Source organism: Scardinius erythrophthalmus (assembly GCF_964197995.2).
Source record: "Scardinius erythrophthalmus genome assembly, chromosome: 11".
In the NCBI taxonomy this organism is placed as follows: domain Eukaryota; kingdom Metazoa; phylum Chordata; class Actinopteri; order Cypriniformes; family Leuciscidae; genus Scardinius; species Scardinius erythrophthalmus.
Genome location: NC_138231.1, coordinates 7794291 through 7806905, shown reverse-complemented (window position 1 = coordinate 7806905; position 12615 = coordinate 7794291). Strand labels below are relative to the sequence as shown.

Below are 12615 nucleotides of genomic sequence, written 5' to 3'. Positions count from 1 at the left end.
ACGTTTGATGGAGTATTTCTGTGCCAAAAATACTCCTTCCGGTTTGTCACAAGTTTCGGAAAGTTTTTTCCGAGTATGGGCGCGTGTGACGTCAGATGCGGCGAAATTTCCTTATAGGGGTCCTAAGGGCACTTCTCCCGGAAGGGCGCGCGCGCACCCGTAGACCAGAGCGAGAGCGCGAAAGCAGTTTGCCCAGCAAAGCGCTGTGCTCGGCTTTAGGGAAGTCATCGGCTGCTCTCTCAGGGCTCAATATTATTCTATTTTAATTATATGATGAGATCGGGAATATGCATGCATGTAATTACATCCTATTACAGCAATACACTGGTTAATACCAAAAATGTTATAGAATGATCCCCAAAGTTTATAAATGAAGGTGAAGGAATAATGTGTAAAATCTTTTATGAAGACAGTGCTAAAGTACATTTAGTAAGCTAATTGTATGCTATCATATTAAGTCTTACAAACTACAACTTTATACACATTATAATGCATTTCAAGACATACAGTAAGTATAACCGGTTCTATTTCTTGGCAGCAAACGTTTTCCGCCTCAGTTGGCATCAAATTGCACTTTCCACATGTACACCTTTAAAGAAAAAAAAAACTACATAAAGTGGAAATTAGTCATTTACAAAAACTGGAACTATACAGTTATCCGGACCACACACACACGTAAATAATTATCAACCGCTCTTGGTTGGTCGTAACCCCAGTGACGGGTAGGTTTAGGGGCGGGGTTAGGGGTAGGTCATCTATCAAAAACCACTAAGCAAATATATACAGTTCCAGTACACATCACATAGAGACGTCCTACTGTAGTCGTTGCTGCTGCTGCTCGTGTTCAATTTCAGCCTCGGGATCTGATTCTGGATCATAAATGTATGGCTGAAGATTGTTAGTCATGGTTTGTTTTGGATAACGTTTTTTTCCTCACGGTATTAAATAATGTCACAGGTTCGGCACGCCTCCAGCCGCTCTGTTTTTTTCCGGAAAGACTCGGTACAGACTATCTTTCTTTTATAAATATAATAAAACTAAAGACTTTTTGGAGATATGAAAGATCAGGGCTTGCATTAACTTTTTGAGGCACTTGTCCTTCGGACAAGTAAATTTATGTTTTACTTGTCCATGAACAAAAGTCACTTGTCCGGGTAAAGATATATAATTTTATCATTTATTTGTTTTTTTGTGTTTTGCTAATGCAGAATTTGAACAAACCATTGAAAGCATCCAAACACTATCAATATTAATAAAATTCAGTTGAAACAGTTGAAAGGAACGTGTCCCAAGAACAGAGTTCCCCTTCAACAAGAAATAAGGATCTCCAGACTCCAGATCTCCAGACTCCATAATACAAAGTAATACTTTGCACGCTGGTGTGCAGTCAGTGTATCATCAGAGGAAGTGGTGACTATTGTAGGTATCCTCAGAATTTGCAAGCTAGCTAGACAAGCTGAAGCTAGCTAGACTTACTGTATACTATATCTAAAATAATTTTGTAGACATAGAGATGCACCGATTTCAATTTTCTAGGCCGATTCCGGTTTTTCATTGAGTTTGACCTGCCGATTCCGATTTTTTTTTTCTAACCACTTTACAGCACACACATATATTTATTTTTGATCATTTCTTTAACCCTTTCACGCGTAAGTTTAAAATATTCTAACTGACCCCCCCACCCCCAGAGTTGGTTTTTTCAAGGCGAACTAGTTAGGGAAAGTTAGGAATTTTTTTTGACAATCTGCAAAAACATTTCTTACCAATAGCTTTTTTTACCATGTGTTCCTATAGGTGTCTAGTAACACCTCCCAATTTATCCACGGCCAAATCCTCGGGGAAACGCCTGGAGAGGCAATCAAAGTTGGGGTGCCCAGACGGCCTGGGTAAAAATAATGAACATTTTTTTTTTATTTATTTTTTATTACCTTTTGAGATGACTAACTAGGGGTTTTTAGGGGTACCGAATCTATCCCAGCCATTAGTTTTGAGTAAAAATGACTCCAAGTCCATACAAAAAACACATAAAAATGGTTTTATTGAACAATTACAAAACAAAACTTACTAAATCGGTTTAAGGCCAGACACTACAGGTGAATAGAGTCAAATTTTTAACTAGCAGATATCACCATGAAACTTTACCAGTTTATTACCTATATTAAGATGAGAAAAAAATGTATTACAAGTTTTCTGTAATTTAATTTTAAAATATGCAAATTAGGCAATATCTAATTAAATATGCGCTAATTTGCATTATCTTTTAAAAAACAAAATCTGAGTATTGGATAAAGCCAGGTTAAAAATTATTTTTTCATTGTGTTCATATATTAGATGGGAAAAAAATTACAGAGGGATTTATGGATATCTACTTTTGTTATCCTGTAAATCAGAAAATACTGTCAATAGCCTTAAAAAAAATATTTTTGCCATGTTTTTTGGAATAAAATGTTATATAAATCAGGCTAGGAATAATATATTTACAAATCCCTCCGTATATGTCTTCATAATATAACTAGGTACAAGACTGGAGAGTTTGGTGTATATAGGTGCTACTGAAGTGGAGATTTCGGACTTCGGATTTCGGACTTTTCAGAGAAAAGTCAAATTGGTCAAATCCGTTTTCTCAAAATGACCTTTCTCTCATACTCCAAGTCCGAAATCTCCAACTTGGGGGAGAGTAAATGATGACAGACTTTTCATTTAAAAGTGAACTTACAGCAATTAACTGTTGGCATATATGTTTCACATCAATAATGTCCAGTCTGTCCTGTTGGACATGACACGCAGCAATACTGTTAAGTGTCACTTGTGCCATTGTTCTGAGCCATGTCTTCAATGTCCTAAGAGCACTGACACTTCTTTCAGCCTCAGCTGATGAGACTGGGATGACAAGGGTTTCAACTTCATCAAACATTCCTCTCATTTCAACAAGACCAAGCAATGTTTTGTTTTTATGTTTTATGGGGACTTTTTACAGACATAATGATTTTATACTGTACAAACGGTATATTATATCCCCCTCTAACCCTGCCTATCACAGAAAACTTTCTGCATTTTTACATTTTCAGCTGTTTTCCAAAAATAAATAAATCCCCGCAAGGACAAGTATTTCTCATATTGCCATCTTTGTGTTCGTGTTACACACACACACACTTAAGCATACACAATCTCTCTCTCTCTCTCTCTCTCTCTCTCTCTCTCTAACGATTGTCAAACTAACGATTGTTCGCCACTTATCCCGCGAATCCGCGATTGTAATACAGTAGTAAAAACTGATTTGTCCCGCATTTTTGTGCACAGAACTGTTGATTTCTCCCTAGCTTACCCATCTAGTTTTCCTTCGGAGGAGCATTGCCGCTTCACAGAGCCACTCACAAGTAAGATAGAAAAAACAAAGCCAATAAGTTTACCGATGTGTGTTAAGCAGGCGGGACTCAGATATATAACCGTTTGTTTACCATGAATTGCGCATTTTTCTCAGAACGCTCTTGTAAGAGATTTTAATCTAAATAAGATGTTTCCTGATTAAATAAAATAAGGCTAATACATAAAAACCACAAGACACAACCGGACAACAGTGGTTATATATTTATATTTAAAGTTTGATCGAAATTATTGATAGGAACATATCAGTGTTACTGTATATTAGTAGTGACCATAGACTGTAAAAAAAAAATACGTCCCTAGCGTCCCTACTAAATTCTACTCCCCTGCAACGGTTACACCTAGTGGTCACTTGCAGGTGTTGATCTGAAACAACCTTGACAAAGAGCCCTTAAATTTTTTTTTTATTATTATTATTATTGTATTTTTCTAATATGTGAAGCTTGAAACCTGTAGGCTCCTTACTGTGCATAATTTATGTTATAATTTTTGTCATGAAAAACGAATATTAATAAAAATAAATCAATCCACGTCTCACTTTTTTCATTAAAAAATATTAATTTCTCTGCTGTGGAAGGACTTAGCCTACTTCTTTTTTTACAGATAATTTCTCCAGCCTTTGAAAAAATCCTCTCACAAAAGACACTTGTTGTTGGCATGCAAAGATATTTTTTAGCAAGGACATACAAATGAGGAAAGATTACTGCTCTCTCTTTCCAGTAAATTAGGGGATTATGAGTTCTGGGCAAAAAAGCATCATTGAGGTATTTTTTCACTTTCACTGTGGCATCAGCTGTGGCATTGTGTATCATCTGGGTTTCAAGGATACAATTATCAAAACGTTCCCATAAACTGTCCTGTGTTTCTACTGGTGTTGTTGATGATGATGATGATGGGCCTGCTGTTGACATTTGTGGCTCTGAATTTAAATGAAAACAGCAATTAGTAACAAATCCTAAACTGACGGCATATATTAAGTATAAATTACATGAATCAGATTACATAACATAACATAGACTGACATTGCAGGCCTAGGTACAGGGGGAATGATACCATCCTCTGCACCCTAAATGGCAGGATGAAGAAGACGTGACATTTGTCACGTGACAGTGGGACGCAATGAACGTTCATGAACGGATTGAACCCTGCTTCAGATACGAGCCTCCTGCAGAGGTAGTGAAGCAGGCCAACACTGCCACTGTGGCATAGGCTACAACAGGCCTAATGTGTGAAACTTGTGTGTTGTGGTTTTCTGGGGAGGTGGAGTAACTATTATGTGTCCCTTTTGTTTTGAGATTTTTATTGTTTTGATGTTGTTTTACATGTTTGCTATTTAATCACTTCTATTTTATTTTTTTATAGTGCAATCAATAAATTAATTGTACATTTTGAAAAAACTTTTTTTTTTCATAAATCAGGGTTTATACCAAGTAAACTAGGACTGATGTTTATAAAATTAGGGCTAGGGTTATGCGCACGCACTGATGTTTTACAGAGTCTTACTCCAGCTAAAGTCCCAAAGTTGGCAACCCTGTGAAAGCTTTGAAGCGCGTATTCGCCTGGCTGCACTGGACAACGACATCAACATAGAGAGAGAAAGCCAACCAACAACCAAGACGGATGGACACAGATTTAGGCAACAATTTTCAAAGGCTGCCGGTCAGTACGTTGTGGCACAAATAAAAGAGCAGAAAGCCTACAGTTTCCGAAAGGATATCGTCAATGGAGCCATCTTAAGACGGAAGGAGTCCAGCACCATACAGGCTATCTTACAGGAACAGAAACAGGAAGCTCACCCTACCTTGGGTCAACACAGAGGGCCGGACAAAGAGCATTCTGTGGCACAACACCTTAGCCGGTTCACTAAGTAGGAAAAATTAAACCGTCAAATCAAAATCACATTTAACATATACTGTATAATCCCTACAACATACATTTTATATATATTATATTTGTATATCTTTATATCTTTATATATATATATATATATATATATATATATATATATATATATATATATATATATATATATATATAATATATATATATACACACACACACACATACATACATACATATATATATATATATACAGTATATATATATATAATGTATAATTTATTATCTATACTAACTCTCATTCCTACATATAATATTTATGTTCATCTATAATAGTCCTACTGCATAACCATATTCCTTTAGGCAATATCAGTTCAAATGTTTTTTTTTTTTTATATGCTTAGTAAAGTTACTTTTCAGTTATTTGATATTATCCAATAAAATGATGACTTTACATGTACGTGTCTGACTTCAAATGTTTTATTATTAAAATTGACTACAAGTCCAACGCATACTCGAATCCTTGATATTCGGCTGAGGGGAAAAGATCCCTGATGTAGTTCACTGCTATTCCTTCTTCCCAAATGCCCCCTCGCCCAAAGAGTGAACTGCCGGTTCTGAGTGAACTGAGTGGTACGCTGTTAACCTAAACAGTCTGAGAAAAGGATATAACAAGTTAACCTAGCCTAGCCCAGTCGCCAATTCATAAAATACACTGTTACATACCTGCTACTTATGGGGCGCTCCAGCGTCTCAGCTCGGACATCCCTTAGAGATAGCATAGCCACCTCCAACACGTCTCTCTCACCGCACAGCATCCGAAATGAACGGTGCATGGTGATGCATTTTTCGCCGATCAATAAATGTTCCAGGTTGACCTCTCTGCAACAGATCGATTCCAGTGCAGTGTCCATGCTCCGGCAGCGCCCGCACCCACACCAGTCACTTCCCTCCAAACGATCCTGTACTGTACGTGGAGCCTGAAACTGATCGTCCTCCATGTGGTCGTAGTCACGTACTACTGGCCTGTCCATCACAGGCTCAAATGCGTAACCCAGGCCATTAAAATTACTAATTTTCGTGTGTATAGGAAATGCAGCTGCAGCTATATACCTTTGCAGGTTCTACCATGCCAGTGATGTCATCAGAATTGCCAGCGATCTTATACTAACAAACGCAATTTTTGTGTTGCTTAAAAAAAAGCTATATTGATATTTTCAATTAAATTTTTTTGTGTAATTTACTTTTAATTGTCATAACAACACGTTATCAATGTTGATTTTTTTCAGTTCAGTTCATCTTTAATATTAGTATTTTTAAATGCCTGTTTGAGATCTCTGTGAAAGTTTTAATTGTAGGTTCGTGGCCCTGAATGTCGCGATTTCGGTTCCATTTCGCATATAGCCTACAGCACTTATAATCATAGATGACCCCAGGGGGTTTTATTTAAAAGAAAGAGCTATAGCCTACGTTTGTATGTAGGCCTATATATATGGGCAATTTATATACACAATACTTACTAAAATATAATTAATATAATTTTATTGCATTTGTATTAGTTATTTGAAGAGTAAAAAATAAATAAAAAATCAGTCGGTCTTAACGCAAGTTTACAACCGGCAAGTCGGTCGGACTAAAACGGGGACTAAATTGTCAGGGTCGGTTGGGTTACGGCAAACAAAAATATTTGAAGGATGGCCTGACCAATCATCGATAGGGGGAGGGTGTTGTGAGGTTTTGAGCCAGCTTTTTCTTCAGCTCTGACTTCACGTGCAGCCGTGCACGAGAACAAAACCTCACAACACCCTCCCCCTGTCGGTGATTGGTTGGAACACTATTTGTTTTGGTTTTGAGTGTTTGGCTAAACCATTTGTTTTTGTGTGCAGATCTCAGGGCCTAGGCTGCCTACAGAGACGCGTTTTTTTGACGGCATGCTTATGGGGCGGGCAGCTAGCGGATCGTTAGGAAAGATTAGATGAATGTGATAAAATATTTTTGGGCCTGAAATCACTGATACCACCTTTAAGGTAACAGAGATTGTTTTGGCTTTATAGCGGTTCTTTAATAAAGTTATTTTCCAGCTAAAGTTAGTTTTGATTGATTCGCTTCCGTCGCAAGGACCATTTGTTATTAAATTAGGGGCCGCTAAGACGACACCATTCCCTCTACACAGACTTTAAACGCGAACCTGCACTGTAAAAATAAAAGGTGCCTGGAGGAACCTTTTGGGGTTCTTCACTTTGCCACACCGGCGGAACCGTCTGTAGATCCTCTAGGCACCCTTTAAAAAGGGCCGGTTCTCTGAGGAACCACACAGGTTTCCTGAGGAACTCTTATATTAGGCACTGTGTGGAACCACTGTGGGTGCCTCCAGGAACCAAATTTCATTTTTTTTTTAAATATTTAATTTCATGTTATTACTATGGTTACCTTTGACTTCTATTATAATAAACAAATTGAACCAAATACAAAATAAGAATTGTTTATTACATATTTGATATTCATTTTTATACATACACTTCCATGCACATGGGGAAAAAAGCTAACTACAGATTAATATCAATGACTACACAAAAAAATAGTATAATACATAAGCAACATGAATAATCAACCATGTATATACAATAGATAAACAAGAAAAGACATCTCAACAAAATGCATGGAAACACATATGTTCCACTAAATAAATCAATGTAAAAAAATTACATTTGAACTAATTAAAAATGTCCATCTTTACTTAACTTTAAAACATTTGTGTTTCAGTCCGATGGTTAGTCTGACATCACTGTTTCCAAGTCCAAAAGCTCTATCAGATGCCAAAAACAAACAACAGTGCTAATATACACTCATTGTGCTGTAACCTTTATCTCTATACTGAAATCTCTGATGGTTAGTTATTCAGCTATTTTGAATCATAAAATGTTTAAGTCTGGGATGCCGTTAGACTGGAGACTGTAATACACTATGGCTTTTGAAAAGCTTAAATGTGTGACTTGAATCAACAGTATTCATAAATGGTTGTTGAGTATTCTCATGAAACAAGATAGAGGAAGTAGAGGCTTCGACCCGGAAACAGAGTTAAGGTGCAGTAAAATGATCTGTTGTTCTGTGAATGTTCACTGGTGAATTCAGTCATTTCAATATGAATTCACACGATCAGCAATTTCGTTTGTGGTCAAAAATGTCACTATGGGACCAAGTTGGTGTGAGGTACTTAACGAGTTAGAAAAGTGAAAAGGTACAGCATCGTTTTCCGTTTGTTTTTCCTCTTTTCTGGTGGATGGTCCAGGCACTTCGATGATTTTCAGGTCTACAGGAGGATTTTTATTCTTGATCAAACTTGTATTTCAGCTTACTGAGATCCCTGCAAAGTACAAAATGTACTGTTAGTAAGGTTATTAAACTGATAGTTGTGAAATTTTAATAATTTCCTCAGCCTTGTGACGTTCCAGACCTGTTTGACTTTCTGTCTGTGGAACCCAAAAGCAGATCTCAGGCATAATGCAACCCCAGTCACCGATCGCTGACACTGCATGAAACACAAGCAGAAAACAATTGTGTAAATCATTCATGAAACCATTCTTATGCACACTTGTCTAGTTCAATTCAATGCAACAATTTATGTAAAAATGGTTAAGCTCCAAAAATGTCCCAGAAAAGATCCTAAAAATAATCAATGAGTTCACAACTCATGTGTTATGGGTTGTGTTGCAAGTCTTCTGAAGCCTAATAGCTTTTTCCTATTTATTTATTTTTTTGTCGAAAAAGACTAAACTTGAAGTTATAATTCAGAGTTAAAATGTCTATAGCATTTTTTGTGAATCAAACCTGTGATATTATTTTTCTGAGTAACATGAATGAGATTTGAGATCATGAGAAAAGATTTTCAGAGAGTAACTGATTAAAAAACACAAGTACACAGTCAAACAATACAATTTCACACAGAGAAAGTTCATAGTAATAAAGTACTTGCATGTGGTGCAGGTAACTTACTGTAATTCAATGTTGCCACTGAAATGTTCAGATTATTTTAGAAATGTAATGGTTGTTCTGGGGAAACAAAAGAACAAAGCTGATTATTCACAACATAATATTTATTGACCAGTAAATGGCTTTAAAATGGTATTTGAGAGAATGAGGGCACCTGTAGTAAAGTTAGGCTAAACAAAAACAGACCAAACTATAACCTGTATTTGTTATTCATAACAAACGCCAAGAATCAGAGAATTTTCTAAATTAGTTAGGCTATATCAGCAATTTGAAGACACAGTTGTACAAAATATGTTGAATTGAATGACTAAATCAATGTAAGACAATAAGTCAATAATTTCCATTTGTTCATTAGATCAACGTAGTTAGCATCGCGGCTAAAACCTTCATACCAGATACTGTGCAATAAACGAGTGGTAAACACTGTAAAAACGTAGTAATGTATAATAAATTTAGTTTAGATATATGTGTGTGTTTGAATAGTGAGTAGACTCTGTATTTATATTTATTTGGCGAGTTTACAAACCTTGTAATGGAGAGCCGAACAAACGGCGGAAGCTTTGATGAGAGGAGCCGTTACTTTCTGATGACGATCAGCTGAGCTCTGTTGCGCGCGAGCAGCGCGAGGATCACTGAAGCGACGACAGCAGAGGAATAGCAGCAGTTTCGTGACAGAATAATACTTTTCTCCTCCTGCTTCTTCTTCTTCATATAATATTATTATTATTTAGTGTTGTTGTTTAAGGTTTAAATGACTTAATAAAATAGGCCTATACTAAATATATGTAAGCTACCCAAGTGAAAAAGACTATAGTTACTGTTAAATGTATTAAAAATGCATTAAAGTATATTTGTATTGTAGGTCTACTAAAAACACACTCAAGTACATTTTTAATACATTTAATAGTACATCTTTTCCACCTGGGTATGTATACTGAATCAAACTTGCCTATAATAATAATAATAATAATAATAAAAATGCATTAAAGTAGGCTATATTTGTATTGTAGGTCTACTAAAAACACACTCAAGTACATTATTAATACATTTAATAGTACGTCTTTTTCACCTGGGTATGTATTCTGAATCAAACTTAAGTAGCCTATAATAATAATAATAATAATAATAGAATAATAATCTAATTCGGGCCTCACTGAACCATTGGGTTCCTCCAGATGCTGGCTTTAACATAAGAGATCTTCCAGGAACCACTTGAATGTTAAAAGATCTTCCAATAACCCTTCTATCGCATTCAAGTTCCTCTATTTTCCCCCAAAGCACTTCGAGGTCTCATAGTAATGAAAAGGTGACTCCAGAACCTCTGAAGTAAATACAAAGTGCTTAAAGGATCCCATAAGTTCCAGCAAGAACCTCAAAGATTGTCAATGGTCCTCCAGTAACCCTACTATAGGAAAAAGAGCTTTGAGGCACCAAAATTACATTTTGAAGTTCCTTGAGTATCCGACAGGATACTTGAGGCTCCTTTAGTTTTTACAGTGTGTGATAAACGCTGATGGCGGTCACATGCGCATTAAGAATTGCTTCTATAGTTGTGCGTTTAATTCCCTACAAACCAAGCCTAAACAAAGTACTGGTGTTTCCTTATAATTTTTGATACAGAATTTTATTTTATTTCATCAATTTGGGGTAGATACACAAATTGAGTTTCCCGACGACGCTTTATCTGTAGAGTGGTAAAGGGATCATCCACAGGGAGAGACTAGTTGGCACTTCAGCACTGCGTTGTCATCGGGTCCAGACGCAGGTCCTTCATCAGATCTGGATCCGGCCTGGATCCGGCAGGCTGCGGGAAAACCACGGGATAAACAAAGACACTAAAATTAGCGTAGATGCCATTCTTCTTATGATGCAACGAGTACATCAGGATTTATGGGAAGTGTTCCCGGTTCCAGCTGACCTAATCTATGCAGCCTAACATTGAATTATAGAAGTCTATAATGTATTATGTGAATTCTAGGTCAAAGAGATGTGTCTTTAGTCTAGCTTTGAACTGACAGAGTGTGTCTGCTTCCCGGACAATGTTAGGAAGAGTGTTTCAAAGTTTTGCTGCTAAACAGGAGAAGGATCTACCGCCAGCAGTCGATTTTGATATTCTAGGTATAATCAACTGGCCGGAATTTTGAGATCGCAATAGACGTGAAGGACTATAATGCGTTAAGAGCTCGCTCAAGTACTGCGGAGCTAAACCATTTAGTGCTTTGTAAGTAATCAGCAATATTTTAAAATTTATGCGATGTTTAATAGGGAGCCAGTGCAGTGTTGACAGAACTGGGCTAATATGGTCATACTTCCTGGTTCTGGTAAGAACTCGAGCTGCTGCGTTTTGAACTAGCTGTAGTTTGTTTATTAAGCGTGCAGGACAACCACCCAGTAGAGCATTACAATAATCTAGCCTTGAGGTCATGAACGCATGAACTAATTGTTCCGCATTTGTCACTGAGAGCATATGGCGTAATTTAGATATATTTTTAAGATGGAAAAATGCAGTTTTACAGATACTAGACACATGACTTTCAAATTAAAGATTGGTATCAAAGAGCACACCCAGGTTCCTAACCGACGTCGAAGACTCGACAGAGCAGCCATCAAGTGTTAGACAGTATTCTAGGTTATTACGTGAGGAAGTTTCTTGTCCAATAATTAGAATCTTTGTTTTTTCAGAATTTAGAAGTAGGAAATTACAAGTCATCCAATTTTTTATATCCGCTATGCATTCCGTTAATTTTGTGAATTGGTAGGTTTCGTTTGGTTTTGAAGAAATATACAGCTGAGTATCGTCAGCATAACAGTGAAAACTAATGCCATGTTTCCAAATGATATCTCCTAATGGTAGCATGTACAGAGTGAACAGCAGCGGTCCTAGTACTGAGCCTTGTGGTACGCCATACTGAACTTGTGATCGATGAGACATCTCTTCATTTACTGCTACAAACTGATAACGATAACTGGTCAGATAAGTATGAGATTTAAACCATGCTAGTGCAATTCCACTAATGCCAACATAATTTTCGAGTCTATTTAAAAGAATATTGTGGTCGATAGTGTCAAATGCAGCACTAAGATCAAGTAACACTAATAGAGAGACACAACCACGATCGGATGATAAGAGCAAATCATTTGTGACTCTAATGAGAGCTGTCTCGGTACTATGGTACGGTCTAAATCCGGACTTGAAATCCTCGCAGATATCATTTCTTTCAAGAAAGGAACACAGTTGTGAAGACACTGCTTTTTCTAATATCTTTGACAGAAAAGGTAGATTCGAGATCGGCCTGTAATTGACTAATTCTGTAGGATCAAATTGCGTTTTTTTTAACAAGCGGTTTAATCATAGCCAGCTTAAAGGTTTTTGGTACGTATCCTAGAGACAAAGATGAATTA

At 36.8% G+C, this 12615-nt stretch overlaps 1 long non-coding RNA gene across 1 annotated transcript; it reads right to left on the bottom strand.

The window, feature by feature from the left end:
* Positions 1 to 7692: 7692 nt before the first annotated feature.
* LOC308698477 lies at positions 7693 to 9819 on the bottom strand. Its single transcript, XR_014031066.1, has 4 exons — positions 9740 to 9819; positions 9217 to 9273; positions 8678 to 8752; positions 7693 to 8587 (listed from the first exon to the last, which is right to left on the bottom strand). It is a non-coding gene; the product is annotated as an uncharacterized lncRNA (long non-coding RNA).
* Positions 9820 to 12615: the final 2796 nt, after the last annotated feature.